This window comes from Heterocephalus glaber, unplaced genomic scaffold (genome assembly GCF_053883595.1).
Source record: "Heterocephalus glaber isolate CG9 unplaced genomic scaffold, H.glaber_assembly_v1.0 deba00001428, whole genome shotgun sequence".
In the NCBI taxonomy this organism is placed as follows: domain Eukaryota; kingdom Metazoa; phylum Chordata; class Mammalia; order Rodentia; family Bathyergidae; genus Heterocephalus; species Heterocephalus glaber.
This window is the reverse complement of record NW_028258293.1, coordinates 8,587,540-8,612,283: the sequence shown is the minus strand read 5'-3', so window position 1 is coordinate 8,612,283 and position 24,744 is coordinate 8,587,540. Positions and strand designations below refer to the sequence as shown.

The 24,744-nt window shown below is 37.0% G+C and overlaps 1 protein-coding gene across 11 annotated transcripts in view; it reads left to right on the top strand.

Moving 5' to 3' along the window:
• The window catches only part of Gas2 (growth arrest specific 2), a 130,984-nt gene that overhangs the window by 19,340 nt on the left and 86,900 nt on the right, over positions 1 to 24,744 (top strand). The gene's annotated exons all lie outside the window — the stretch shown is intronic.

Sequence of the window (24,744 nt, the reverse complement as noted above, 5' to 3'; positions counted from 1 at the left end):
GTGACTAGTGTTTGAGTGTGTGTGAGTGTGTGTATGTGTATCAACACTGTGCATTTTGTGTTATTCTGTAAAAGTATTAAATAAAACACAACTCCTATCCTCCAATTGTTTTCAACGTAGAAGGAACTCCATAAAGGTATCAAATAATTCAGTGGATTCCAAACTTTGTTTCACTTTGCAGTTATGTGGGGATTTAAAAAATTACTGAGAGCTGGATCCCATGCCTGAAATTCTGACTGATTCCTGTAGGGTGCAACTTGGGCATTTTATACAAACTCCCTAGGAGAGAGCGTATGTTCAATACAGTTGGCGACTGCTGAATTCTTTTTTCCTTTGCCTTCCCTCCTTTGAGTAGATACAGATTCTAAACAATTAGTGCAAGACCATCTGGCTAGTAAGTGACTGAATGAAAGTCTGATACAGAAATCCTCTTCTGAAGTCGAGTGCTGTCTCCTTTAGATTTGCTGTGGGTAGCATAACACGAGGAGACTTGCTCATGAAATTCTTTATGTTAAGCTTGACATTAGGAACCAATTATTCTTTTGCTATGATTTCTATTATAATGTAAGTCACTTCCACTTCATATTACTGATGCGAAAACATAATGTCTAATAGGAAGACAACCAGGTATGGCGACTCATGCCTGTAGTTCCAGCGTTTGAGAGGCTGAGGCAGGAGGATTGCCAGGAGTTTGAGGCCATCATGGGGTACAGAGTGATTTCAAGACCAGTCTGAACCACATCGACCCTGCCTTAAAAAATAATAATAATAGGAGAAGAATTTGTGTAGAAAATATACTCTAAAGCAATTAGCAAAGAGGAGTAAAAATGTGACCCAACATTATCAAGACATTATCTTTACATAGCATAGGTTCCGAAAGCTGTGTTTTGTAGTACCTGTTGTTGAGGACTGAGAGCTCAATGCCTCAAAGTTAGGATCCCTTGAACAGAGAATAAATAACCCCATAAGGCTAACGTACAGTTTTCTGGTTTTGGTTTCTTTGGTGAACCTATACTTTTGAAAGCGGATGAGAGATCCTCAAATTGAGTTGTAATTATAGGACTGTCAAGTGCAAGACAGGCCCAGAGCATTGGCCTAAATTTCAAAGGCTTTGACCTTGAGTCCATTTTGCCTCAATGCTTGTTATTTATTAATTTGTTATGTCTTAATTTCTTTATTTGTAAAATAAGATTAATAATTGTGTGCACTGAATAAAAATATCCCTTGATAAATATTGTCTTTTACCTGCAAGAAAAAGAATTAAGTGATTCTTATGAGAATTTTAGATTAACTAGAAGAAAGTTAATACTTTTTAAATGTTCATATTCAGCATGATAGCTGCTTTGTGCAAATATGTAGACATTTGCCTAAAATCTCCATTATAATACACACTATGGACAATATTTGTGGACCAAATTTAACTGTTTCTCTTTGAATCATTTTCTTCAATAGAACATACTCTTTATAATCAATCATAAAACATGGAGAGAAACAAAAAGTTTCCTTTCAAACTGAGTACTGTAGCAAGATTCTATTAAACTTGAATTACTTCCTTGAGCCTAAGCATTTTGTCTCATTGAATAGAGAGGTAAAGTCTGTTCTTATGATGATAAATTTATTTTATTACAAAAGCATAAGTGTGTTCATTAAACAAGAGAAGGAAGGTTTAAAAAAACCCTTTGTAACCTCATTTTCAATGCTCAAAAATTCAAATGGGATCTGAGTGCTGAGTCGACACAATTGCACAATTGCTCTTGACTGGGTCACCATCTGTGTCCTTGGCAGAGTTTGTACATCTCAGGACCAACTTCTGATCACACACAGCTGAGCTAAAACTATTTATCACAAACACAAAGAGAGCTTTTATTTTCTACATTTTATGAGGAAATTTTCAAATTATGGAAAGCCAAGTGGTTAATATCAACATGGCCATTATTGCTTATAAGTCTGAGTGTGCTTTTGTCAAATTCATGCATTTAGATCCATCTTCTGTCTACAGAGACAAAATAAAAATTACATAAGTTTGTATACTATTTTGTTATTAAATATAAATTTATATTTAATAATAATGCATTATAACCAATATAGATTAGGAGTATTTTCTTTTCATAGAAAAAAACAAAAGACTTTCTACTATCAACTGAATTACAGTATTAAGTCTACTCTGTATATTTGTTTGTATGTTTGTGTTTTGAATTATTCTCCATACTCCTCCATTTTCCAGGATGTTGTTGGCATAATGAAATTTAGAAACAATGATGGTAAAGATGAGTATGTCAATACCCTTCTCTGAATAGGTGTTTTTGCTTGTTTGTTTTTGTGTGTGTTGTTTTACTGGGGATTGAATCCAGGGGCTTCTCACTGAGCTACATCTCCAACCCCCTCTATTTTTATTCTTTATTTTTTATTTTGATGCAGGGTATCATTAAGGTATGAAGTTGCCTAGGCTGGATTTGAACTTGCAATCCTGCCACAGCCTCCCAAAGTGCTGGCAGGCAACATTATGCCTGGTTTGGATAGTTTCACTAAACTTCTTATGGAAAGCTGTTGAAATAATATTACTAATATTGAAATAATATTAATAATAATATTAAATTAACAAAAATTAGCAACATGCATGTTCTGATCCAAAGTCATATCACAGGAAGACCTTTGTGATTGTCTTCCGGCAGCTTAAATCTCACTTCATCTTCATAGCAGTATTTTACTTTCTCTGATTGGTGGTTAATTTGGGGATTTTACAGATGTATAAACAGTTTTGAACAAGTAATTTATGTCTGGTACATGTGAAATATATCTGTGGTAAGAATGATTTAAATGCTCTGAATTCTTCAAAGCAAGTCTTAAGATATGTTAGACAATTCATATATTTAATATTTTAGCTATCACTCCATGACTCTTTTGTATCCCGCTGGGGGTTTGATTAAATCTTCCAAGTGCAAAGAAATTATATTCTCTGATTCTTTATTTCAAGGCATCGATAGATCAATTAACTCTAAGTAGTTCACTTAACCTTTGTATGGTGGACCATTTTCTCATTTAATATGGGAGCAATGCAGAGGCAACACAAACTGGCAGTAGTTGGATGGAAAAATTTCAAAGCAGTGTGCAGCAATTTAATATAAATTTTGAATTAATTAGCTTATATGTACCATAATATGATAAATTCACTCCATCAATCTTAATATTTCTGGAGTTGAGGAGCTTTAGTGCTGAGCTTTAGGATGAATCTAATCTTTCTAACATCTTATTAAGATGATCAAACCCTCACAAATGATAAGTCCAAGATTAGGTGGTATGGCTTTGGGTAGTTGTATGCTCTTAGATAGTTAACTGACTGGAGCTTAGCTTCTGCAATCAGGACAGGATGATGGAAACACTGATGCATGAACTTTCACTTTGTAGTCCAAATTGAGTTCCACTGTACAAACCATTTCTCATTGTATATTCGCTCTGTTCTTTCTCCATTAGCCACAGTTTGCTGATTTGTGTACCAGATGCACTCGCCACTGGGGTGACAACATGGGGCAAAATATTCAAAAGTGTTCAACCTCTTTTCCTCCTAACATTCCTTTCCATTTTTCTCATTCATTCTGAGAATCTCTGCCTCAGACCTCAGAGTCTCCCTGGGTTCAGAGCTTTCTTTGACTTCCAAGGGCCCTGAGAGTTTAGATCAGGTTTGAAACACATGAAGATGAAGAAGGAAAAAAGAAGTTCTGTTACCAAGTAGAATGCTACATTATGCTCTAAGGAAGGAACTGAATATTCACCGTTCCAGTGGAGAATCCAGTCCTTGTTCTGGGGAAAGAACATCCTTGTCAGATAGAAAGCCTGTCATACATTGGCCCATCAAGAATACTGAGTTCCCTGACAGTAGATAACAATACCCCAGGATTGTACCATCCGGAAATTAAATGAAACATAGAGATTAGAGTATTCCTCTCTGAAAAACCAATAGCACTTTTTGTTTAGAGAACTTCTTATCATGATCGAATTCAGAGAAATCCAGAGATTTGTGTTTACTCTAGATATATCTGTGACAGAACAAGGAAGTCCAATAAAAGCTGTAAAGGATTTTCTATGAAAATGAAAACTCTCACCCAGGACTCATCTGGAGGCTTTTGCATCTAAATATCCAAATAAAATAATATAACTTAAGAAATACACTACTTAAAATGCAAGTGTAATCCTAGGATAAATGAACAGCAAACAAATTGTCATGAGATGGAGGGAACCGAGGTGGAATTATGTGGAAATAAATGAATTTTTGCTTTGTGAGACTGAGGAAAAAAGAAAGAAATAAAACAAGTGAATAAAGCAAATTATTACCCAGTATAGAATTGAATTCCTTTATCCCCATTTCTGTAATCCTTGACTATGTGGCAAAGTCTTCCTCTCCAAATTAGACAGTTGAATATCTGACTTCATGTTCTTATCAGAAGTATTTTTGTTCTATCCTAACAGAGATATGACTAATTTGGTGTTCAATGCCATCAAAACACAGGTTGCTGTATTTTATACCATAAGAATAATATACAAAGAAATTTTACCTTTTTAAAATGTAATTTTATTGGTACATTTTAGGTATACAATATAATGACATTCATCACTGGAAATTTGTACCTTTACATAATTTCTCTTGGTTCTTATTTTTCCCCCTTCCTCTGCCCTCCCTTCTACCCCTCCATCTCTCCCTATTTACAAAGACTTTGTTTCCATTTTTTTTCATTTTCTCATATTAATTCCATTCTCTCTTTCCTTTCCCCTACCCCTCCCACTTCCCCATCCCCCTTGGCCCTTTTCTTCCTATTTCACATTATCAGTTATAACTTTTAGTCCTTATTTACACTTTCAGTTTCTCACACTAGAGAAACTATTTGGTATTTACACATATGTGTCCTATTTATTTCACTTAAGAGTATGGCCTCAATGTGCATCCATTTAGCAATAAATGTCTCTAATTTGTCATTTCTGATGGCTGAGTAGTACTCCATTTTATTAAAAAAAACACATTTTCTTTACCCAGTCTCCAGCTGATGGGCATTTGGGCTGTTTCCAAGTTTTAGCTATTATAAATTGTTTTGCTATGAACATGGGTGCACATATATCACTGTGGTATGATTCTTTTAATTCTTTGGGGAAGGTACCCAGCAGGGGAATAGCTGGGTCAAGTGGGACTTCCAGTCCTAGTTCTTTGAGATATCTCCACACTGATTTCCATAGTGGTTGTACCAGTCTACACTCCCACCAGCTGTGATTTCATGATAGCAGCCATTCTTTCTGGAGTGAGGTGGAATCTCAGTGTTGTTTTCATTTGCATGTCTCAAATGACCAGTGATGTTGAACATTTTATCCTATGTTTATTTGCCATTTCTACTTCTTAGTCTGAGAAATGTCTGTTCATTTCAGATGGCCATTTTTGGACTGTGTCTTTAAATTTGGGAGGTCTGATTTTTTTAAGTTCTTTATAGATTCAAGATAGCAGACTTTTGCCTGAGGGACAGCTGGTGAAAACTTTTTCCCACACTGTGGGTTGTGTCTTCACACTGCTGGTGGTTTCACTTGCTGTACAGAAGCTTTCTAGTAAGAAAAGATCCCACTTGTTGATTGTGCTAGTTCACGGGCAACTGAGGTTTTGTGCATAAAGTCTTTTCTTGCACCAGTGTCTTCAAGAGTTCTACCTGACCTCTGTTCAAGCAGGTTCAGTATTTCTGTTTTTATATTTAGATCTTTAATCCATTTTGATTTTAGTTTAGTGCATGGTGAGAGATATAGGTCTAGTTTTAGTCTTTGGCAAGTTGAAACCCAATTTCTCCAGCACCATTTATTAAAGAGGCTATCTTTCCTCCAGTGAGGGTGTTTGGCTCCTTTGTCAAACATGAGGTGGCTGAGTGTGTCTGGAGTTGTTTCTGCATCTTCTAATCTGTTCCACTGGTCCTCAGGTCTGTTTCTTTGCCAGTACCATGCTGTTTTTATCACAGTAGCTTTGTAGTATAGTTTCAAGTTGGGGGATGTAATACCCCCTGCCATGTCTTTGTTACCTAGAATTGCTTTTGCTATTCTGGGTCTCTTGTTCCAAATGAACTTTGGATTATTTTCTCAAGGTCCGTGAAGTATGCTGCTGGGATTTCAATTAGGATTGCATTGAATCTATACAGCAAGTTTGGAAGTATAGCCATTTTCACTATATTGGTCCTTCCTACCCAGGAGAAAGGGATGTCTTTCCATTTTCTGATATCCCCTTCAATCTCTTGTTTCAAAGTGCAATAGTTTTCAGAGAAGAGGCCTTTGATTTCTTTTGTTAGATTGATTCCTAGGTGTTTCAGTTTTTTGGATGCTATTGTGAAAGGAATTGTTTGCCCTATTTCTCTCTCAGTAAGTCTGTCACTGGTGTAGAGGAAAGCTATTGATTTTTGTGTGTTGACCTTGTATCCAGCTACTCTGCTGAATTTGGTTATTAAGTCTAGAAGATCTTTGGTGGAGTTCTTGGAGTCTTCTATATACAGTATCATGTCATCTGCAAATAATGACAATTTGACTTCTTCATTTCCTATCTCTATTCCTTTTATTTCTTTCTCTTGTCTAATTGCTGTGGCTAATGTTTCCAAAACTATATTGAACAGAAGTGGTGATAGTGGACATCCTTGTCTTGTTTCTGATTTTATTATGAAGGATTTCAGTTTTTGACCATTTAGTATGATATTGGCTGTTGGTTTTTCATAGATGGCTTTTATCAGATTGAGGTTATTCCGATTTTTTGTAGGGTTTTTATCCTAAATGCATGTTGGATTTTGTCAAATGCTTTTTCTGCATCTGTCGAGATGATCATATGGTTTTTGTCCCTGGCTCTGTTGATATAATGTATTACATTGATTGATTTGCATATGTTGAACCATCCCTGCATCCCTGGGATGAATCCCACTCGATCAGGGTGTATGATCTTCTTGATGATCTTCTGCATTCTATTTGTCAGTATCTTATTAAGGATTTTTGCATCTATGTTCATTAGTGAGATTGGCCTATAGTTCTCTTTTTCGGTTGGGTCTTTCTCTGCTATGGGGTTCAAGGTGATGTTTGCTTACAGGAATGATTTCGGGAGTATTGGCTCCCTTTCAATTTCGTTGAAGAATTTAAACAGTAGTGGCAGTAGTTCCTCTCTAAATGTCTTGTAGAATTCAGCGGTGAAGCTGTCAGGACCCAGGCTTTTCTTGGTTGGTAAATTTTTAGTTACGTTTTCAATTTCATTGATTGATATTGGGTTGTTTAGAATTTTTAGGTCTTCTTCATTCAACTTTGGTAATTCATATGTGTCTAGGAATCTGTCCATTTCTTCTGTGTTGTCCATCTTATTGACGTATAGGTTCTTGAAGTAGGTATTGGTGATTCTCTGGATTTCTGCTGGGTCTGTTGTAATTTCACCCTTTTCATTCCTAATTGCATGGATTTGGGCCTTTTCTTTCCTTTTTCTGACAAGGTTGGCTAAAGGTTTTTCAATTTTGTTTATTCTTTCATAGAACCAACTCTTGGCTTCATTGATTTTTGTATCATTCTCTTAGTCTCCATTGCATTGATTTCTCCTCTGATCTTTATAATTTCCTCCCTTGTATGAGTTTTGGGTTTGTCCTTCTCTTCTTTTTCTAGAAGCTTGAGGTTCATCATCAGGTTGTTTAATTGGGCTCACTCTGTCTTCCTACTATGAGTATTCACTGCTATGAATTTCCCTCATAAGACTGCTTTCTTTTTATCCCATAGAGTGGGATATGTTGTATTGCCATTGTCATTGAATTTAAGGAACTGTCTGATTTCTCCTTTAATTTCCTCTGTGACCCATGGGTTATTCAGAAGTGTGTTGTTCAGTTTCTATGTGTTCATGAAATTTTTCCAGTTTCTTTTGCTATGGATCTCCAATTTCATTGCACTATGGTCTGATAATATATAGGAGATAACTTCAATTCCTTTACACTTATTTAAACATGTTCTGTAAGTGAGTATATGGTCTATTTTGGAGAACAACCTATGTGCAGCTGAAACAAATGTGTATTCTGATTTTGTGGGGTGGGACACTCTATAAACATCTGTTAAGTTCATTTGTTCAAGGGTTTGATTGAGTTCTATTATTTTGTTGCTTATTTTTTGTCTAATTGATCATCTATTTGTGACAGTGGGGTATTGAGGTCCCCCACTATTATTGTATTAGTGTTTATATGATTTTTCATGTCCATTACTATTTGTTTTATATAGTTGGGCACACTAGTGTTTGGTGCATAAATATTTATGATTGTTATCTCTTCCTCTTGGATTGTTCCCCTTACAAAGATGTAGTGCCCTTCTTTGTCTCTCTTAATTAGTGATGGTTTGAAATCCACTTGATCTGCAAAGAGGATAGCTACTTCTGCTTTTTTTTGTGTTCCTGTTTCATGGAGTATTGTTTTCCACCCTTTAACTTTCAGACTATGAGTTTCTTTTTGAATCAAGTGTGTTTCTTGTATGCAGCATATTGTTGGATCTTGGTTCTTGACCCATTCTTCCAGTCCATTTCTTTTGATTGGTGAATTGAGACCATAAACATTGATGGTTATAATTGATACATATTGACAACATTTTCATGACTTTTTCTTTTTGTTGGATTCTCCCCCTTTGCTTTTAATTTCTTGTTATGCCTGATGAATTCATTCTTATGGGTCTCTTGGGGTTGTGATCCTCATTGTCTTTTCCTAGGATATTGTCTAAAATTTTCTGGAGTGCTGGTTTGGTATTCATGAAGTTCCTAAGGTGCTCTTTGTCATGAAAGTATCATATTTATCGATCAATTTTGAAAGATAGTTTTGCAGGGTACATCAGTCTGGGTTGAAGGCTGTTTTCCTTTAGGGCTTGGAATATGTCACTCCAAGTTCCTCTTGCTTTAAGGGTTTGTGTTGAGAAGTCCACTGTGATTGTGATGGGTTTTCCTTTGTATGTGATTTGTTTTTCTCTCACTACTTGTAGAACTTTGTTCTCCTGTTAGGTTTCTGAATCTTAACAAGTATATGCCTATGTATAGATTTTTTTTTTTTGATCAAGGCTGGTTGGAGTCCTATATGCCTCACTTATCTGTATATCAAGTTCTTTTCCCCTGCTTGGGAAGTTTTCTGCCATCACTTTTGTGAACAATTTTTTTTATGTCATTTGCACTCTCTCCTGTTTCTTCATTGACTTCAATCAGTCTTATGTTAGTCTTCTTGGCATTGTCTAGCAGCTGCTGGATTGATTTCTCATGGTCCTTTACAATTTTAAAGAAATTTTTGTTTTCCTGGTCACTAATTGCAATCTTATCTTCTATATCTGAAATTCTGTCCTCACATTGTCTCATTCTGCTGTGTAGACTTTCAATCTCATGGAAATCTGTTTGCATTTGTTTTATGGTTTCCATTCATTTCCTATGTTGGGATTCTTTCATGTTCCTCAGCTCCTCTATTTTTTTTTTTATCTGTGTCCTCTCTAGATTTATTAATCATATCTTGCACTATGGGCACAATCTCTGCTGTTATCTGAGAAATTATTTCTGATTTCATTTTTTCCAGATCCTCTTTTATTGCCAGTTCAGGGAGTCCAGGTGGTTGTGTACCAGAGTGTTCCATCTCGTTTCCCTTTGGGGTTGCTGTAGGTGATCTGGAAGTGTGATTTTGAGGCTTGTTTATGTGTCTTCTCATTTTGACAGGGGGGGCAGTTGTTGCTGGTGCCCCCATGGCTTACCTCCTCTTGCTGGGAGTGGTGGTACTGTGGCCTGGAAGCCTCCTCCTTTGCACTGGGAGCAGTGCTTGGAATTTTACCTTCTTTTGCACTCATACTAAAAACAAGCAGGATAAATTTGGACACAATAGGGAGCACATGATGTTCTTATGAAACATACCTGGATCTTTAGATCTAATTGAGTTAATTCTGTATGTGGTACTTTTACTTAGTGATGAAGTGATGCTAGGAAGAATAAAAAATGTGGCCCAGTGTATTGTATGGCACTATGTTCAAGAATGGTACTTCAAGTTTCATGGTCATAGCATCTCCCTGTAGAGATTCAGTCTCTATTAGACAACACTTAGCAAGCAAGGAACTTTAGCATGGTATTCTTTACTTACTAAGAAAGCAATGTTCCTCTCTGGCTCGTACTATTGGACCTAGAAACTTCACTTAGTTGTCAGTTCCCCCTTTCTGAGTGTTCAGGGGCTTTATCCTTTGCCCTGTGGGATATACAATTTTATGAAGCCATAGAATTAGTATATTTCTGTTCTTCACCATCAAACCAGGGAAACAGAATGCAGCAGAGGATCTGATGCCATTGGGATTTTGTAATGTCCCTGATTTCTGTTTTGTTGAAGACCTGAAAGCATTTTCAGGGTAGTAAGAGTTCTGCTGTTTCTGAGAAGTATATACAAATTGATTTTCAAATTTTCTGTTTATCAGAATTAAGAAAATTACATTTTCCAGACCAATAGAGGAATACCAAGTACTAGGATTTTGATTGATGTACTTTAGTTGAAAGACACATCTGTAACCACAATTCTGATTGAAGCTGTTACTTCATTATCATTTTCCTGCTGTGTTCCAAGTCTCGTTGATCACTTATATTGTCTTGGGCTAAACAGAAATGTGATAGAAATTATTTTCCTTGCAAAGTTCAGGTCCTGGATAAAAATGCAAACTATTACTTGATCTTTTTGGTTCATAAGAACGTATTTCACATGTGATGGAATAAAATTTTTGACAGTTATTAAGAATAACCGTGCTAATTATGCATTTAGAAAAAAACTACAGTGATCACTTCTGATGTATTGAGAAGTGTTCCAGTCACGTGAAAAGTGGACATAGATTTTTACAAAGAAACTATCAGCTGATCCTCACAAAGCATTTCCTCTCCTTAATGGATAGTAAACAGTTCGAGTCCCTCTGATGAAGACTGGAAGGAAGTTTTTCCTGAAAGCCTTGAAGTCATTGCTGTAGCCCTTTCATTCTGTGGACCCGGGACCTATTCCATTGGCTCTAGCCTGGGAAACTGGAGATCAGAAGAAACTCTTCATATTTTGCTGTTGTTTTTGTTGTAGGAAATGATTTAGGGAGTTGGAGTTCACCCTCTACCTAGGGTTATAGGTCAGTGGTAGAGTGTGTGCTTAGCATGTGGAAGGACTGGGGTTTAATTCTTAGCTCCAGAAATCAATCTGTACCTAACAACCTCATGATTCATAGACTATAGTTAGATTTCCTGCAGTACAAGCCACTCTCGTAGACCTGAGTGTCCTGTCCTTATTTCCAGCTGTCATCTCACGCTGGTATCTGGATATCAAACACCACTGTGTGCTCTGCTATCCTGAGAATCTCCCTTCACATTTAAAATGAAGGAACTCATTTTAGTAACAGGTCCTGTCATTTCTGGAGAAAAATTACCTTAAAATATTTAGGAACTCCCCCCCTCCAACTCTTCTTCACACCTTCATGAAAAATAGAGCCTCTTGGGTCCTACAGAGTGGCATACTCAAAAGCATGCTCAGGTGAATTATGCATTCTAAATTGAATGCAACGTTCCTTTCTTTTCCAAGTTTTAAATTCCTTTCTGTGTATTGGACCCAGTGATTTCTAGCCCTGTAGTATTCCTGAGTGTGGGTTAGCATTGGATCTACACTTGCATTAGCAAATCTAGCGAGTTTTTATATGACTATCCCTGGCTCCCCATGCCAGCCTAGTGAATGCAGGACATCTTGTTATTATAGTCAGAGTTCATTAATTCTGTCAAATTTCAAATTAAAGCCTGTTCTTTTCAGACAAACATACTCACAGTCTATTACATAGGGAAAGAAAACCCCTGCTATGATACACTTAGTGTTGCTCCAGATTTTAAATGTACATTGAGGCTATGTAACTAGTTTGCCAGAAATTCTTGAGTCTTGCTGTGAAATGAAACGAAATCCGTCCTGAGCCAGGCTGTAGTATTTTGATACCTGGTGGGAGCTGTCAGCTCTGGCCTAAAATATAGGTCCTTTATTTCGTGGTTAGCTAAGATATTTAAGTATGGAACTGTGGTTCTGAGAATGTCTAGCATAGCTGGTGTGCTTTTCTTACCCTGGTCCAGGAGAATACCAGCTGTGGGTATCCCTGCTTCTGGAGAGAGAGGGTTGGATGTTTTGTCTCTGGCTTGTCCTTCTACTTCATGTCTCTGCACTTCCCCAAGATGAGAATGATTGGCTTATCTCATTGAGGACAGGACCTGGTCGGGGAATGGAGGTTAAACCAAAGACAGAAGCCAGTAACAAAAGCAACTCATATTTCTTTCTGAGCACTGTATATCACAGCTGCTCTGTGGAAAATTCTTCCACACCTAGCAGCTCGCTTATGGAAGAAACTTCATCTATTTCTCCAAGTTTAACAAAAGAATTTCAATAAGCTTCAAAATTTATGATATATACCAGTCATGAGTTGTAAATCTGAGATTTTTCTAAACTATTACAGTATTTGTTCTGAATAATCATGCTAGAGGAACAATTCCATTAGGTTTCCATTCTTGTTATGTAAATAATTTCTAAATGTTGATTTTGAAAAGGCATTCAGCAAAATATAAAGCCAAAATCTACAGAGAAAAATAAAAATGTTTCATAAGGCAGTCAATAAAAATATTTTGTGGCTTTTGTATGCTTTTTGGTGTTTGAATATCCATCATCATTTTTTGAAAAAATATTAATTTATTGTGGTGTATTTTAACTATTAGATGAAAACTTAAGTTTATATCTATTTTATAGTCATAAATATGTTCTTCAAAAGAGAGTTCCAAGTAGTACAAGCTTATGACTCCCCCCAAACGATGTCTTTTCCAGCCTGTCTACTGCAATGACCTGTTGGTCACATTTTTATTCCACTAGCAGCCTCACCACCAATTCCAAATACTCGATATTTTTTCTGAGGCTTGATGCATCTTGATGATAATTCATTCTAAAGAAAGAAAAACAAATTCTTGCAAACATAAATAGAAAAAATTTATTCAAAAAATATGGGATGCTTCTAGGGGAAGGCATAATTTTGCAGTACAGTGAACTTGGCCTTAGAGGGCAGAACATTGAGCCCATTCCCAAAGCTTATGCGTCATGGGTGGATGGACTGCACTTCAGAGTACCTCTGTAAGGAGTGATCATTTTGATTGTTAATTGTGAAGGACAGTTGTGCAGAAGTGACTACCAGTGTAATCTCAACAGTCAGACTCCAACTCATAACTCTGCCACTTATTTATTAGCTGGAGAAAATTACTTAAACTTCTGTGCCTTCGTTTTCTCATTTGTAGAATATAGATATTAATAGTACCTACTTATGGAGTTGTTCTGAGAAATAAATAATATATATAAACTCCTGAGTAGTACCTAGTATATGTGGGGGCTCATTAACATTTAGCTATCGACTTTAGTATATCACTTCTCTCAAGATTCAAATCTAAGCAAGGAAGAGTCTGAATAGTTAATAGCTGTCACTCATAGTTTCTCTGGGAGTTGTTCAGCCTATATAAAATGAGCAAGGGATTATTTTCCACAAGAACATTAATGTTTTTATACCTAAAGAGTTTATGCCTCCTTCTTTAATGTTTCTCTGCCTGTATACTGTACCTCATTGTTGACCTTATGTATTTCCTTGTCTGTATCTCTTTGCTAGATTGTAAGATCCTTGAGGACATGGTTTATGTTTTACTCATCTGTGAATCTAATATATTACATGGCATACAGGTGCTCAGTAGATATGCTTTAGACTGATAAGCAAATGGGAGCCCAATATAGATACTCACTTCTAGATTCAGAATGCTACCTTTAATTCTTCATTTTTGATCCTGGAGACATGTGTTCTCAAGGAGTTTGAAATTCCTATCTCTGTTGGTTTTGCTTACCCCAAAAAACTTTAATGTGTAAAATGTTTTATATAATGGAAAGGACAAGGAATGGGCAATTTTCAGGTGGTGTGGGGAAGAATAAAGGTCTGAGAGTGTTGATGTGCTGACAAAGGTTGGCTGAGATAATGGACCGGAAAGGTCTCAGCTACTTAAAGGAGGAGGTAGATCACAGTTAATCGTGACTATTATTGTACAGTCACAAAATATGCAATTACTGGAGCTCAGAACACTGTCTCGAGTTAAAAATGAGTATGAGAATGAACATTAATATCCGCATGCTTCATCCGGTTTGAGGATTTAAGACCTATGTATATAGTCTGCCATGGTTCTCATAATATAATGATCAGATGAGTGCTAACCAGTAGTTTTATCAACTTACTAATCAGGGAGAATTAGAAAGAAGAATGATCTCATGGCTTTTATGTTCCAAAGAGATGTTTTTGACCTGAAATGATTAAGAGTTGTCTTTCAATTACTGAGGAATCGTAAAGATAAAATCATTCCGGGTTTTTGTTTTTTTGCGTCTCTCCCCCAGTACCTGCCCCCTTTCCCCATAAAGTAGTTGGTGAGTGAAAGGGGAAAACAGGGCTTTTGTTTCTTCCCGGAGCCCTTAATTAGCCACCTACCAAAGCATCATTTAACAACCAAGGTAAGAGTAAAGTAGCTTTTTTTCTGAGACGGGATTTTTTTGTTTGTTTGTTTTTGGGTTGGTTTTTTTGGTACCAGGGATCAAACTCAGGACTTTGTGCTTGTGAGGCAGGCAGCAGAAACACAGCTAAATCCCCCACCAAAGTATCTTTAGCTGCAGGAAAAAGCCAGAAAATGTCAGTGTTTTAGGAGAAACAGGCAATTAATACTACTAGTGGATTTCTAAAAATGTGTTATTTTACTGGTCAGTGGGTAGCTCAAAAGGAGATAAAAATGAATGGAGTATAGTAGGTTCATCATTTTATCAGCTTTTAATGATATAAAATAATACAAACTGCAAATATTTAATGATAATTGAGTCTTATATTATTTTAAAATTTGATAGGAGTTTGAGGAGTGTCTGTGAGAAACAAGAGATGATATTCTTTGCTGAGGAGGTTTATTGCCTATGTGTTGCAGGAAAGAAAAATGTGAACTAAACATAGACACAGGCTACTTCAAAGCATGCTTTTCCTGTTAGGAAGAAGTACATTGTAGGTGATTGTATAGTATTTGTGAGATCAAGCTTGTAAAATGATTTGAATAAACAAGTTATTTGAAAGCAGCAATATGTCTTCAACATGAAGAAGGTAGCTTTCATATGGCTGAATTTAGAATAGCAATTACAATGGTAGTATACATTAAGTGTTTTTACATGTTTTTATGATTTTATTTTGAGCATTTCATCTACTTTTTAAGTTAAAAAGGATACCAGTTAGAAATACAACTATTGCTCTATAATCTGTCTATAACATTTGTAAGTGTGTTACAATGTCCACTGTGCTTATTTATGAGCTTTTTGCAAATATTTTAACAGATTTTGAATAAATTAATGTGACCAGTCTGTCCGCCGATACACTATTTTATCATGTGCTTTTTATTATCACAAGGTCAAAATAAAAATTAGTCTCATGTTTATCCTTCATGAACTTGCTCTCTTATTCTATTGCCCTTCTGGCAGAAAAAGCCAGTGCTGGAGTAGGTGGGTTAAAGCTGTTTAGAAAATTATTAGAAACACTTGGAAGTTCATTGGATTGTCTGTAGACGGAATTAGAAAATGAACCAAATGTCATTATGACTCTTCATATTTAAAATTTTTACACAAGAGTCTGCTTCTCAACTAAATGAAAAATGACATGTTCCAGGCATCAACTCAGACTTTCTGAAAAGCACAACTATTCGAGGTGGCATTACTTTTACATATCGAGAAGCAAGTGACAAATATAAGAATTATTTCAGAATTTTTCTGAAATTGTAAGCAAATAAAAGGTAATCTCTTTTCATAGTTGTTTTCTTCCTTATTTTTTTATTAGACCAGTAGCTGCCAACCTCTGTATATGAATAAGAAGAAGCCATTAATTTCCCTAACAAGCCATTCATGTTCTCTTCTTACTGAGGTGTGCTATTTTAATTTTTAAAACTTTCCATTAGTCTTTGTTTGCAGTACATGATGACTGCCTTCCTCCTGAGGAGTTGGTACATGTACAGAACATGGCTTAACCCTTGTTTTTTTTGGTACCGGGGATCGAACTCGGGACCTTGTGCTTGCAAGACAGGCACTGGAACCACTGAGCTAAATCCCCGGCCCCTTAACCCATGTTTGTATCCATTTCCCTTCCCTTCCCTCCTCCCTGCACCTCTAGTCCCCTTCCCTTTTGCAAAGGACCTATCTCCCTTTTTCCTATTACCTATCATTGTATTTTGCTCTTTATTTATATCTTGGGTTTCTTGAGGTCTTTAAGCTGGGAAATGTGAGCTAGCGTATTTCTACTCTAGCACCGTTCTGGCAAACCCCATCCTGAATGAGCTGAGCTGAGAGGAAAGAGAAAGGCCAGGTGAGAGCATCTAAGATAGAAATTTGCTTAGACTTTCGTGGCCACAAGTTTATGTGAATTAACAAAAGACCTCCCTCTACACTGCTCTTTCCTTTACTAAACCCAGAGTATAAGGTTTGGTTTGGCAGCATAATCATCACATTCAGACCTAAAATGTAAGGTTATAATAAAACATGTTAAATTAAAATTCCAGAAGGATTAAAAATTAAATTCTGAATTGGAAAAGGCAGACATAAGCAGGGGCACACGCACGCACACGCACGCACACACACACACACACACACACACACACACACATGCATTGCTCATCTATGTGATTTCCCAGCACCAGCAGAACTTTGCTCCTCAAGCATGAAAGTCAATCTGACCACATACTTCCACGGTGACATCACCTCCTCCCCTTGCAGGCTCACATCCTGCCTTAACCACATGCAGCCGCCCCATTGGGCAAGGGCAGATTGTAAAGATTGTAACTGGGGGGTTGTTTTCATGATATTTGATAGCGTTCATTGTGCTCACTGCTTTCAAAGCACTGTAAATGTAGACTACTATGTCAGGAAAAGTCTCTCTCGACATATGGAAAATAGGATATTAATTCTTTTAAAATGAGCTGTTGCTAAATGCTTTGGAGAAATTCAAGTCATTTGAACTAATCAATAATGAATATACATACCATTTCTTGAAGGACAACCTTCACAGAGTTTATAAAAAGACCCCATTTTAAGGAACTGAAAATTCAATGGAAAGAGATGCTTTTTTCATTTAAAATGTCTGAGGATTTCTGGGCAATTTAAATTTGAGTCTTCATTATACTTCTGTGTGGTCCAAGGTATGTGATACTAGTGCTTTACAGGGTAATGGCATAATGTGTTTTAGATGAGGTAATTGAATTTACAGTGTACAGACCTTTTCAACTGTATTTTAAGCTTTCAGGGGCACACTATATGAATGCCTTCTATTGTTTCATGCAGCAGTTTGAAAATACATTACATGTAATGCACACAGCCATCCACGATATGTTTTGTGTTTGCGTTACTTTGCTGCTCATGTCTAATTTCACACTAGCACAGGGTGTGTGTCTATTGCAGGCCTCGCTAGGGTTAAGGCTTGGTGTAAGATACAGTGTAGTAACTTGCACAATTTTAAGTCAAAAGAAAAAGTAATGAAAACATCACGATTAATGGTTGTTAAAAAGAAGTAAACCTTTTGACATGAAAAGGGAGAAAATAACCTAAAAACGGGGTTGAACCAACTCAATTAATTCGGGTAGAATTTGGAAAATCTATTTTGGGCTAGATCTTATGAAGGATGTGAAGGAAATGAGTATAACCTTTTCCTTCCAGGTTGCAAATACTTAATTTTGTGCCATTATCTCTTTGGCAGCCGGGTGAAGCCCAGGCTCTTTGTAAACATGAAAGCAGATGAGGTTACAAACACAACACTAAGGGACACCAGTATAACTGAAATACAACATGGGAGTCTAAACAATCTTTACACTATTAAAAATAAGCATTACTATTAAATACACAAATAATAAAAATAAACATTAAAGCACAAAGTTGTTAAAGCTCAAAGGCAGAGTCCTCTCAGAACAGCAAGTCTGGTGAACAATCACAACCTATTCAGGACAGTTGTCACAAACATGCATATCTCAAGCAGATTCCTACAGAATAAACAGAGCACAGTGGGAGAATTAAAGCAGGAGAGATAAATCTTTGATTTTTGCCCATACAATAAATATGCTTAGCTAAGTGGGGTGTGTGTGTGTGTGTGTGTGTGTGTGTGTGTGTGTGTGTGATGTGTATGTTGAGAATGCCTGATCTGAAATACTCCGAAATCTGAAGCTCCTGAAGTGACACTATAACGCCACAAGTGGAAGATTCTACACCTGAGCCCCAGTAAAACTGCAGGCCCACTGGGGCTGGGGATTTAGCTCAGTGGTTCTGCCACCTGCCTTGCAAGTGCAAGGTCCTGAGTTCAATCCCCAGTACCAAGAAAAAAAAAAAAAGGAAAACAACTGCAGGCACACTGAAGATGGATAAAATTACCTTCAGGGTGTGTGTGTATGAAATGCAAAAAAAGGCTGGTTTAGACTCGGGTCGCCCAAGATGCCATATCATGTATAGGCAGATATTCTGGCATCTAAAACATTCCTGGTCCTAAACATTTTGGATAAGGGTTGTTCAGCTCACAAGATATAAAAAATGAAATAAATTATAAATGAAAAAACAAATAGCATGCTGTTCCATGATCTCATATTTGCTATATTTGAGCTTGTTAAAGATTGAAAAGTAGATAATATGTCTGATTTTTTTTTTCTCGGACTTAATGAATGCCATGTGATATGATCATTAAGCAAACATTTCTAAATAGTTACTTTGTGCCAGTAAGACATTGATTAAATCATCAGATAATTTAAAACTGAAGGCAGGTCATGGCACTGCTTTGATCAGAATTCTTCAATAGACCTTTAACTTAATTGAATAAAAACTAGAAATCTTGACTACAGCCTACAGGTCCTTCCCGATCTCCTCCCAGGCACCAGTGTGATCTCATTTTCTAGGTCCTGGGATTTTCCTCTCTCTCGGCTTTGTGGGTCCACACTAGGTACTTGCTGTTCTTTGAATTCAAGAATAAGACCTCACCCACCTTTGCAATTGTTCTCTTATCTTGCTAGACTGTTCAATTCTCACATATGTGTATGGCTTACTTTTCATTCCCCTCAGGTCTCTGCTCACATATCATCTTTTGGCTGAGGCCTTTTGACTGACCAGCCTGTGTAGCATATCCTTCAAAGGTGCTTCTTAATTGACAAAATTTATCATGTGCTAATTATGCACATGATACAGTTAAATAAAAAGTTAAATAAAAAGAAGAAAGCATTGCATTATATAAAAGCTTATAATTTAATTAAACAAATTAAATATAAACATATAAAAAACAGATGTTAATAGTCATTGACAAATAAATGATAAAATCATAGGATACTAGTGGTTCCTAAGTTTCTACTACCATAGCATACATTACATCATCATCAATTATTCAACAAATGTATATTGGATACTTAAAATATACAAGGCAAGACACTGGACCCTGACATGATCCCTGCCCTTGTAAATTAGTAGGGGAGAATGACATTAAGCTACTAAAGAAACAGACAACTTCAACTTTTATGGCTAAAGATAAGAAAGTCCAAGCCCATGAGTGACTGTAAGAGGAGGGTCCAACCTAGTCTTGTAGAAGGAGCCATTTTAGATTATTCTGGAACTGGAATGGTAATGAGCCAACCAGAGAGACAAAGCAGAGTGTTCCAAAAGCAGGAAGCAGAACATGTGAAAGCACTCAGATGTGAAGGTGCACGACTACTTTGAGGATACAAGGAAATGGGTGTTTCTGAACACAAGTGTGTAACAAGAGAGTATCTAAAGACAGATGAGTGGAAGCTAAGGATGGTTGGCTTTTATTCTAAGAGACACATTAAGCTTGATGGAATCTTGTGAAAAGATGACATCAGCATTGTGGAGACTGAATTGAAAAGAAGACGAAGGAAGGGAAAGTGGAATGGAGGCCCCTAGTTAGGAGCTGTTGTCCCAGTCAGGTAAGAGATAATGGCCACTCAGCCTTTGAGGGTGGCCTTGAAACTGGAACAAGGCTGACTTGCTGCTGATGGCATGGGTGAAGGACATTGGTCCTTCCCCTTTATATGTTCCTTGAAATATATTTGATAGACCAATGAAAAATAAAAAATCTTTCAGTGTAAATTGTTGAGATAAATAGTGGTTTCTAAGTCTCAAGCCTCTCTAAATTTATGCTCTGGACACACCCTTGTGGACTGACTTCTGTGGATAAACATAGCCAATTCCACACAGGTTCAGAAACAAGTCAGTTTTTCAGGAGAAGTGAAATGGAAGAGATGAATCTGTCATCTTGACCAGGGGCACATAAATGGATGCCCAGAAATTATTGGCAATGGCAACATAAACTGTTCCTGGCTGAACTAAATATGAACATTGGACCCATGCATGCATCTTCTAGGAATGGCGAAGAGAGCCACATACTGTAGTCGGTACAAGGAGGATGAAGGGAAAGCTTCGGACACACAGCCTGGAGGAGCTGCAGGGCTGCATTACTACAAGGCTGAAGTGTTTGAACTTCGTTTTGTGATAGTGAGCTGAAGAATGAGAGCATTGTATTTTGGAAGACTAATCTAATGGTGATGTGTAGGTTGGATTAGGAAGATTTAACCCTGGAGAAAGGAAGACTAGATTGGAAAGTTTCTTCATGTTTTTAGCCATGAGACGTAAAGGGCTGAGACAAGGCTTTTGTGCTGTTGTGAAAGGAAGCAGAGAACCGAGATGATCACAGGATTGGTGACGACACGCTGGCCACAGAAAGAAAGGAGGAGGGCATGATCAAAAGCACCATAAGTTTAATTTAAGGGAGCTGCGATGAAGAGGAGACAAATTAAAAGGGGGAAATGTTGGGGGTTTATCCAGGAGAGGAGGGGTAAGAATGGATCCTGTAGATGGCGATTGGAGGTATTCTTGAGATTCTGCTTTTGCATTTCAGTGATTACTCAAATCTTCAAGAGTGTCATTGAAACCCTCAAATGAATTTTATTTCAATTCATTCACTTTCCTTTGTTCTGTTTTTTTTTTAAACTTCCATTTAAATTTTACTATGTGCCAGACAGTATAGTTAAGTCTTCGACTTACAAACATTTGAGTTGCAGACTTTCACAGATGCACCATGTAAGACTCACCTTGTTGGATTGTGAACAAATCCGATTTGATTTATGAATGTTCTCCTGGGATGGAATTTTTTTGTACACTGGGGACATACTGTATTTCAAGAACTTCCCATAAAAGCTCATAATGCTGCTGCCAAACTGTAAACATTGTTAAACTACCTCACAGATGAAGTTCCCTTGCTGCACAATTGTAAGCGAAAACTCAGGATTCAGAGTCAAGTGGCTGGCTCCAAATATCTGCAGTGCTTGTAACCACTCCACTCTGCTGCCCCTTGGTAGAGGGAATGTGTGTTTTAGCTATATTGGCATTTGTATTTATTCCACAAATATCAGTAAGTATGATGGGATAGGCAGTGTGCTCCATACTGAAGACACAACCGTGAACAAAAACAGGCACTGTTCGGTTCCTCATGAAAGTTCCAGTCTAGAGGGAGAGGAAGTTGCTAATCAGTCGGTCACCTGCAGGAATATTGTAGCAGGAGTACTGATCACCATGGATTTTACCCAAATGGAAAAAACTCTGAGGGGTGGTCTGGGTGATCCTTCACCCAGGACCTGTAGTTGCTTAGTAAAAGAAGTATGGGAAGGGCAGAGAGAACAGTCATATGTAAGGACCATGTGGAGGGAGGTAGCATGGCAAGAACACAGGCATGAGGACAAAACTGAAAATAGCTAACAGAGGGTAAAGACCCATTGTACTGGATAAGACTGTCTTCAAGTAGGAAGGAGGTGGATACAAACTGTGGAAACCATATTATAAGAAGCTTTGCCATTGCACTACCATATTGGGAGCCAGAGAAAATTTCTAGGATAGAGAAACAAGTCTGCCTTTTGAAAATCCCATTCTGATGGATCAAAGTATAAAATTTAGAAAAGAATACACAAATATGATAATGGAAAAAAATCAGAAGATGGATAATAGCAAATTGTAAGATAATAGCAAATTGAATCATAGTATGAATATAAAGTACTTATTTTAAATTATTTTTCCTCTACATATGTGAGTTTATTATAGTAGTTACAGAGATGATGGTATAAGTAATATTTAGCTCTCATCAAGGAATTTGTAAATGGAACTGAAAATTGTCATGCTTTTGAAAAAATGATCAGTAATGAAAATGAGCTATGATCTAAAATTAGTACTAGGTATTTTCCAGAACATCTTGTTTCATCCTTAACACATAGTACAATCTTTGGACCTCAGTACAAATAGGTTACATGGATTAAATGATCATTCTTGGTCACCATTGGTCAGTGGATGGGCACTGAGAGTATGTCCAAAAATAAGATGCAGTGCAGTAAACTTAGTAAAACAACAATGGAAAAACCAAACAGCCTTGGCTAAAAATGTATAGAAATCTATTATTCAGTAAAACACACTGGGTTTCCTGGAACCCATCCATAAGGCAATTTTGAACTTGTAAACATGCATTTCTTTCTAAATTTTTTTTTAAGATGGGTACCAAAAACAGTTTGCACCAAAACATTAGAACTAGTGACTCTGTGAATTCAAAATTTGGTGCCAATAATGCAAATTGTGACATTTTACAACATGGACTGCATTTGTTGGAAATGAAAAATTTAAGATATTTTAAAATAATTTTCTGGTCTAGTTATTTGGGATAATTCTTTGGATTGTAGAAAAGACATAGAAAATTGACATACATTCTCAAAAGCACTTTCAAAGCTATCATCAGTGTAATTGATCTACTCTAGTTAACTAATAATTACTGTGAATTTTACTGCAGGTCTGAGGGAAGGTCACACCTTGTATCTAGAAAGCCTTTCCCTGAGAAAATTTCCTCTTCCACGTTTCACGTTCCTCTTCCACTTGCTGAAGTTTCTCCACATAGAGGGCAAGAGAGAAAAGAAATCCTGTTTTCACTTTTATATCATTATTTTAAAAATTTGTTCTTTTTCCCTTCAATCCATCCTTGACAACAATAACACAATCAGTTTCCCAAAGTTCACATAGAAGAGGGCTGCTGCTTAGTTTAAAATGTTAAACCCTTTTACTACTCTGCATTATGAACACTGAGCTTATAACCTGGCAGCCACATGCCTCTAACTGTATACCCGATTGTTCAAAATTCACATTAAAATTCTGGATTTAGTAATTTTTATGAAATAACAAGATCCAACCACACTGGGACTGCATTTCCTTATGGTGACTATGAGTTAGAACTGGATGAATACGGATCTCCCAACCCCTCAGCATGGCTTGTGTTCTTTGGTTTTGAGTTCCCTGGAGCTAGACATTCCCTTCTCTTTATTTAGTCTGCCTGGGCTCTTATGGGCCTTTGAGTTAATAAATCCTGATTGAGGTCACAATTTTAGTAATCCTTGTCCAGAATGAAAATCCCTTTGCGATTCTGCCTGGTCAGCTTGCCTAGTCTTCCTTTGTCCATGTGCAATCCCCATTCCCCTCATCCTTGCCTGGGCTTTCCCTTTCCCAGTGTCCTGCCTGAGTTTCCAGCGCTTGAGGCACATCCAGTCTGTGAGTGGATGCTTCTTTGTAAGACTTTCTCCCTCGGAGCCCTACTCATCTCTTTCCTGGAGTTAGGTATCAATCCTGACAGTTCCCAAAGACCTACATTAAAACTTCTACTATTATTCTTTTGTTTTTGTGCTGGTAGGAATTGAACCCAGGATCTTTCCACTTTGCTACATCTCCAGCCCTTTTTTGATTTTTGATTTTGAGTCCGTGTCTCGCTCAATTGCCCAGGTTAGCTCGAGTTACCATTTTCCTAAATGTAACCTCCCAGAGCACTGGGATTTCAGGTGTCTGACCCCATGCTGTAACCCTTACAATGTGATATCATGACTTGTAAGTCTTTTTTAACAAGATGTGAAGAATACTGAGGAAAGAACCTTGGCCATATCCTTTTTGGCTTTCATTTCCAAGTGCCTAGTGTTAAAATCGGTAGAGAGCTGTAGTTTAATAATAGGTAGTTGAATTGAATCAGATTAAATTTCTACTTGAAAATTGAGAAAGCCTCACCCATTAACTGGATTTTAATGTGCAGAACTAGCCTTTTAAGAAATTAATTGCTGTGAATTTGTGCATAAAGAATTGAGAGAACAGAAGCATTTATAGTAGCTCAGGATTTCCATGTAAAAGTGCATATGCTTTAGCCCCAAAGCCTACAGAAATGGAAGAAATATATTTGTTGTCAAACTATGTAAAAGTATATCTTCCTTTGTGAAGCATTTGATGCTTCTGAAACAACTTTTAGTGGCATACTAACTTTTTCTAGACTTTATTTTCTCAGCTTCACTGAAGTTTATCTGGGAAAAATTGTAGGTCTTTGTGCTGTTCAATAGGGAGTTTTAATATTTGTATGCATGGTGAGTTAGTAAGTCAATGTAACATGTCTATCACACTCCTTTTTATGGTGAGAACATGTAAGATTTTTGCTTACCAGCTTTCAAGTATATAATACATTGTTAGTAAGGATAGCCACAGCGTTGTATGGTCAGCCTGCGTAACTCATTCACTGTGTCTAAAACATTGCACCCTTTGACCCAAGCTCCTCATTCTCTGCCTGCCTTCTCCAGGCTTGTGCCACAGTACTATTCTC